The sequence below is a fragment of the Aegilops tauschii genome, chromosome 4 (assembly GCF_002575655.3).
Source record: "Aegilops tauschii subsp. strangulata cultivar AL8/78 chromosome 4, Aet v6.0, whole genome shotgun sequence".
Taxonomy (NCBI): Eukaryota; Viridiplantae; Streptophyta; class Magnoliopsida; order Poales; family Poaceae; genus Aegilops; species Aegilops tauschii.
This window is the reverse complement of record NC_053038.3, coordinates 20116809-20124070: the sequence shown is the minus strand read 5'-3', so window position 1 is coordinate 20124070 and position 7262 is coordinate 20116809.

The window sequence follows — 7262 nt, the reverse complement described above, 5'->3', positions numbered from 1 at the left end:
TCGTAATCGCACTCTATTGGATATGGTGCGATCTATGATGTCTCTTACCGATTTACCGCTCTCATTTTGGGGTTATGCTTTAGAGACTGCCGCATTCACTTTAAATAGGGCTCCGTTGAAATCCGTTGAGACGACACCGTATGAATTATGGTTTGGGAAGAAACCTAAGCTGTCGTTTCTAAAAGTTTGGGGATGCGATGCTTATGTCAAGAAACTTCAACCTGAAAAGCTCGAACCCAAGTCGGAAAAATGCGTCTTCATAGGATACCCTAAGGAAACTATTGGGTATACCTTCTACCTCAGATCCGAAGGCAAGATCTTCGTTGCCAAGAACGGGTCCTTTCTGGAGAAGGAGTTTCTCTCGAAAGAATTGAGTGGGAGGAAAGTGGAACTTGATGAGGTGATAGTCACCCCTTCCGAACCGGAAAGTAGCGCAGCGCGGGAAAATGTTCCTGTGGGGCCTACACCGACTGGGGAGGAAGTTAATGATGATGATCATGAAGCTTCGGATCAAGTTACTGAACTTCGTAGGTCCACAAGGACACGTTCCGCACCAGAGTGGTACGGCAACCCTGTCCTGGAAATCATGTTGTTAGACAACGGTGAACCTTCGAACTATGAAGAAGCGATGGCGGGCCCGGATTCCGACAAATGGCTAGAAGCCATGAAATCCGAGATAGAATCCATGTATGTAAACAAAGTATGGACTTTGACTGACTTGCCCGATGAGCGGCGAGCCATAGAAAACAAATGGATCTTTAAGAAGAAGACGGACGCAGATGGTAATGTGACCATCTACAAAGCTCGACTTGTCGCTAAGGGTTATCGACAAGTTCAAGGGGTTGACTACGATGAGACTTTCTCACCCGTAGCGAAGCTGAAGTCCGTCCGAATCATGTTAGCAATTGCCGCATACTATGATTATGAGATATGGCAGATGGACGTCAAAACGGCATTCCTTAATGGCTTCCTTAAGGAAGAGTTGTATATGATGCAGCCGGAAGGTTTTGTCGATCCTAAGAATGCTAACAAAGTATGCAAGCTCCAGCGCTCAATCTATGGGCTGGTGCAAGCATCTCGGAGTTGGAACATTCGCTTTGATGAGATGATCAAAGCGTTTGGGTTTACACAGACTTATGGAGAAGCCTGTGTTTACAAGAAAGTGAGTGGGAGCTCTGTAGCATTTCTCATATTATATGTGGATGACATACTATTGATGGGAAATGATATAGAATTCTTGGAAAGTATAAAGGCCTATTTGAATAAGTGTTTTTCAATGAAGGACCTTGGAGAAGCTGCTTATATATTAGGCATCAAGATCTATAGAGATAGATCAAGACGCCTCATTGGTCTTTCACAAAGTACATACCTTGACAAGATATTGAAGAAGTTCAATATGGATCAGTCCAAGAAGGGGTTCTTGCCTGTATTGCAAGGTGTGCAATTGAGCACGGCTCAATGCCCGACCACGGCAGAAGATATAGAAGAGATGAGTGTCATCCCCTATGCCTCGGCCATAGGGTCTATTATGTATGCCATGCTGTGTAGCAGACCTGATGTAAAACTTGCCGTAAGTTTGGTAGGAAGGTACCAAAGTAATCCCGGCAAGGAACACTGGACAGCGGTCAAGAATATCCTGAAGTACCTGAAGAGGACTAAGGATATGTTTCTCGTTTATGGAGGTGACGAAGAGCTCGTCGTAAAGGGTTACGTCGACGCTAGCTTCGACACAGATCTGGATGACTCGAAGTCACAAACCGGATACGTGTATATTTTGAATGGAGGAGCAGTAAGCTGGTGCAGTTGCAAGCAAAGCGTCGTGGCGGGATCTACATGTGAAGCGGAGTACATGGCAGCCTCGGAGGCAGCACAGGAAGCAGTCTGGATGAAGGAGTTCATTACCGACCTAGGGGTGATTCCCAATGCGTCGGGCCCGATGACTCTCTTCTGTGACAACACTGGAGCTATTGCCCTTGCGAAGGAGCCCAGGTTTCACAGGAAGACCAGGCATATCAAGCGTCGCTTCAACTCCATTCGTGAAAGTGTTCAAAATGGAGACATAGATATTTGTAAAGTACATACGGACCTGAATGTAGCAAATCTGTTGACTAAACCTCTCCCTAGGGCAAAACATGATCAACACCAGGACGCAATGGGTGTTCGATTCATCACAATGTAACTAGATTATTGACTCTAGTGCAAGTGGGAGACTGTTGGAAATATGCCCTAGAGGCAATAATAAATGGTTATTATTATATTTCTTTGTTCATGGTAATTGTCTGTTATTCATGCTATAATTGTATTGTCCGGAAATCGTAATACATGTGTGAATACATAGACCACAACGTGTCCCTAGTAAGCCTCTAGTTGACTAGCTCGTTGATCAACAGATAGTCATGGTTTCCTGACTATGGACATTGGATGTCATTGATAACGGGATCACATCATTAGGAGAATGATGTGATGGACAAGACCCAATCCTAAGCATAGCATAAAAGATCGTGTAGTTTCGTTTGCTAGAGCTTTTCCAATGTCAAGTATCTTTTCCTTAGACCATGAGATCGTGCAACTCCCGGATACCGTAGGAGTGCTTTGGGTGTGCCAAACGTCACAACGTAACTGGGTGACTATAAATGTGCACTACGGGTATCTCCGAAAGTGTCTGTTGGGTTGGCACGGATCGAGACTGGGATTTGTCACTCCATGTGACGGAGAGGTATCTCTGGGCCCACTCGGTAATGCATCATCATAATGAGCTCAATGTGACTAAGGCGTTAGTCACGGGATCATGCATTGCGGTACGAGTAAAGAGACTTGCCGGTAACGAGATTGAACAAGGTATTGGGATACCGACGATCGAATCTCGGGCAAGTAACATACCGTTTGACAAAGGGAATTGCATACGGATTGATTGAATCCTCGACACCGTGGTTCATCCGATGAGATCATCGTGGAACATGTGGGAGCCAACATGGGTATCCAGATCCCACTGTTGGTTATTGACCGGAGAGGCGTCTTGGTCATGTCTGCATGTCTCCCGAACCCGTAGGGTCTACACACTTAAGGTCCGGTGACGCTAGGGTTGTAGAGATATATGTATGCGGAAACCCGAAAGTTTTTCGGAGTCCCGGATGAGATCCCGGACGTCACGAGAGGTTCCGGAATGGTCCGGAGGTGAAGAATTATATATAGGAAGTCAAGTTTCGTCCACCGGGAAAGTTTCGGGGGTTACCGGTATTGTACCGGGACCACCGGAAGGGTCCCGGGGGTCCACCGGGTGGGGCCACCTATCCCGGAGGGCCCCGTGGGCTGAAAGTGGAAGGGAACCAGCCCTTTGTGGGCTGGGGCGCCCCCCTTGGGCCTCCCCCCATGCGCCTAGGGTTGGGAACCCTAGGGGGGGAGCTTCCCCCTTGCCTTGGGGGGCAAGGCACCCCTTCCCCCCCACTTGGCCGCCGCCCCCCTTGGAGATCTGATCTCCCAAGGGCTGGCGCCCCCCCAGGGGTCCTATAAATAGTGGGGGGGAGGGAGGGCAGCACAGACACAGCCTTGGGCGCCTCCCTCCTCCCCTGCAACACCTCTCTCTCTCTCGCAGAAGCTCGGCGAAGCCCTGCCGGAGACCCGCTACATCCACCACCACGCCGTCGTGCTGTTGGATCTCCATCAACCTCTCCCCCCCCTTGCTGGATCAAGAAGGAGGAGACGTCGCTGCACCGTACGTGTGTTGAACGCGGAGGTGCCGTCCGTTCGGCACTCGGTCATCGGTGATTTGGATCACGGCGAGTACGACTCCGTCATCCACGTTCATTGGAACGCTTCCGCTCGCGATCTAAAAGGGTATGTAGATGCACTCCTTTCCCCTCGTTGCTAGTAGACTCCATAGATGCATCTTGGTGAGCGTAGGAAAATTTTAAAATTATGCTACGATTCCCAACAGTGGCATCATGAGCCAGGTCTATGCGTAGTTACTATGCACGAGTAGAACACAAAGCAGTTGTGGGCGTTGAGTTTGCCAATTCTTCTTGCCGCTACTAGTCTTTTCTTGTTTCGGCGGCATTGTAGGATGAAGCGGCCCGGACCGACCTTACACGTACACTTACGTGAGACAGGTTCCACCGACTGACATGCACTAGTTGCATAAGGTGGCTAGCGGGTGTCTGTCTCTCCTACTTTAGTCGGAACGGATTCGATGAAAAGGGTCCTTATGAAGGGTAAATAGAAATTGGCAAATCACGTTGTGGTCATACGTAGGTAAGAAACGTTCTTGCTAGAAACCTACAAACCACGTAAAAACTTGCAACAACAATTAGAGGACGTCTAACTTGTTTTTGCAGCTAGTGCTATGTGATGTGATATGGCCAGAAGATGTGATGAATGATATATATGATGTATGAGATTGATCATATTCTTGTAATAGGAATCACGACTTGCATGTCGATGAGTATGACAACCGGTAGGAGCCATAGGCATGACCTGCGTGTCATTGAATAACGCCATGTAAATTACTTTACTTTGTTGCTAAACGCGTTAGCCATAGAAGTAGAAGTAACCGTTGGCGTGACGACTTCATGAAGACACAATGATGGAGATCATGATGATGGAGATCATGGTGTCATGCCGGTGACGAAGATGATCATGGTGCCCCGAAGATGGAGATCAAAGGAGCATGATGATATTGGCCATATCATGTCACTATTTGATTGCATGTGATGTTTATCATGTTTTTGCATCTTATTTGCTTAGAACGACGGTAGTAAGTAAGATGATCCCTTATAATAATTTCAAGAAAGTGTTCACCCTAACTGTGCACCGTTGCGAAGGTTCGTTGTTTCGAAGCACCACGTGATGATCGGGTGTGATAGATTCTAACGTTCGAATACAACGGGTGTTGACGAGCCTAGCATGTACAGACATGGCCTCGGAACACACGCAATACACTTAGGTTGACTTGACGAGCCTAGCATGTACAGACATGGCCTTGGAACACGGAGGACCGAAAGGTCGAGCATGAGTCGTATAGAAGATACGATCAACATGGAGATGTTCACCGATCTTGACTAGTCCGTCTCACGTGATGATCGGACACGGCCTAGTTAAACTCGGATCATGTTTCACTTAAATGACTAGAGGGATGTCTATCTGAGTGGGAGTTCATAATCAGATGAACTTCATTATCATGAACATAGTCAAAAAGGTATTTGCAAATCATGTCATAGCTTGCGCTTTAGTTCTACTGGTTAAGATATGTTCCTAGAGAAAATTTAGTTGAAAGTTGGTAGTAGCAATTATGCGGACTGGGTCCGTAAACTGAGGATTGTCCTCATTGCTGCACAGAAGGCTTATGTCCTTAATGCACCGCTCGGTGTGCTGAACCTCAGCGTCGTCTGTAGATGTTACGAAATATCTGACATACACGTTTTGATGATTACGTGATAGTTCAGTGCGGTTTAGAATTGAGGCACCAAAGACGTTTTTGAAACGTCGCAGAACATGTGAGATGTTCCGAAGACTGAAATTGGGATTTCAGACCAGTGCCCACGTCAAGAGGTATCAGACCTCTGACAAGTTTCTTAAGCCTGCAAACTAAGGGAGGAAAGCTCAATCGTTGAGCGTGTGCTCAGATTGTCTGAGTGCCACAATCGCTTGAATCGAGTGGGAGTTAATCTCCCAGATGAGATAGTGATAGTTCTCCATAGTCACTGCCACCAAGCTAGTAGAGCTTCGTGATGAACTATAACATATCAAGGATAGTTATGATGATCCTTGAGCTATTCGCGATGTTTGACACCGCGAGAGTAGAAATCAAGAAGGAGCATCAATTGTTGATGGTTAGTAAAACCACTAGTTTAAGAAGGGCAAGGGCAAAAGGGATACTTCATGAAACAGCAAGTCGTTTGCTGCTCTAGCGAAGAATCCCAAGGTTGAACCCAAACCCGAGACTAAGTGCTTCTGTAATGAGAGGTACGATTACTGAAGCAGTACTACCCTAGATACTTGGTAGATGAGAAGGCAGGCAAGGTCGACAGAAGTATATTGGATATACGTTGTATGAATGTGTACTTTACTAGTACTCCTAGCAGCACCAGGGTATTAGATACCGGTTCGGTTGCTAAGTGTTAGTAACTCGAAATAAAAGCTGCGGAATAAATGGAGACTAGCTAAAGGAGAGATGACGATATGTGTTGGAAGTGTTTCCAAGGTTGATGTGATCAAGCATCGCATGCTCCCTCTACCGTCGAGATTTGGTGTTTGCGTTGAACATGATCGGATTATGTTTACCGCAAAACGGTTATTCATTTAAGGAGAATAATGGTTACTCTGTTTATTTGAATAAAACCTTCAATGGTCTTGCACCTAAAATGAATCTCGATCGTAGTGATACACATGTTCATGCCAAAAGATATAAGATAGTAATGATAGTACCACATACTTGTGGCACTGCCACTTGAGTCATATTGGTGTAGAACGCATGAAGAAGCTCCATGTAGGTGGATCTTTGGACTCAATCATTTTTGAAAAGATTGAGAGATGCGAACCATGTCTATTGGTATATATGCATGAAGAATCTCCATACAGATGGATCGTTTGGACTCACTTGATTATGAATCACTTGAGACATGCAAATCATACCACATGGGCAAAATGACTGAAAGTCCTCGTTTTCAGTGAGATGGAACAAGAGAGCAACTTATTGGAAGTAATACATTTTGATGTACGCAGTCCAATGAGTGCTGAGGCATGCAGTGGATATCGTTATGTTCTTACTTCACAGATGATTTGAGTAGATGCTGGATGTATTTACTTGATGAAACACTAGTCTGAATTATTGAAAGGTTCAAGTAATTTCAGAGTGAAGTTGAAGATCGTCGTGACGAGAGGATAAAATGTCTGTGATATGATCATAGAGATGAGTATCTGAGATACGAGTTTGGCACACAATTGAGACATTGTGGAAGATGTTTCACAATTAATACCGCCTGGAACACCATAGTGTGATGGTGTGTCCGGACATCATAGCTGCACCCTATTGGATATGGTGCATACCATGATGTCTCTTATCGAATTACCACTATCGTTTATGGGTTAGGCATTAGAGACAACCGCATTCACTTTAAAAGGGGCACCACGCAATTCCGTTGAGACGACACCGTTTATAGAAACCTAAGTTGTCGTTTCTTAAAAGTTTGGGGCTGCGATGCTTATGTGAAAAAGTTTCAGGCTGATAAGCTCGAACCCAAAGCGGATAAATGCATCTTCATAGAATA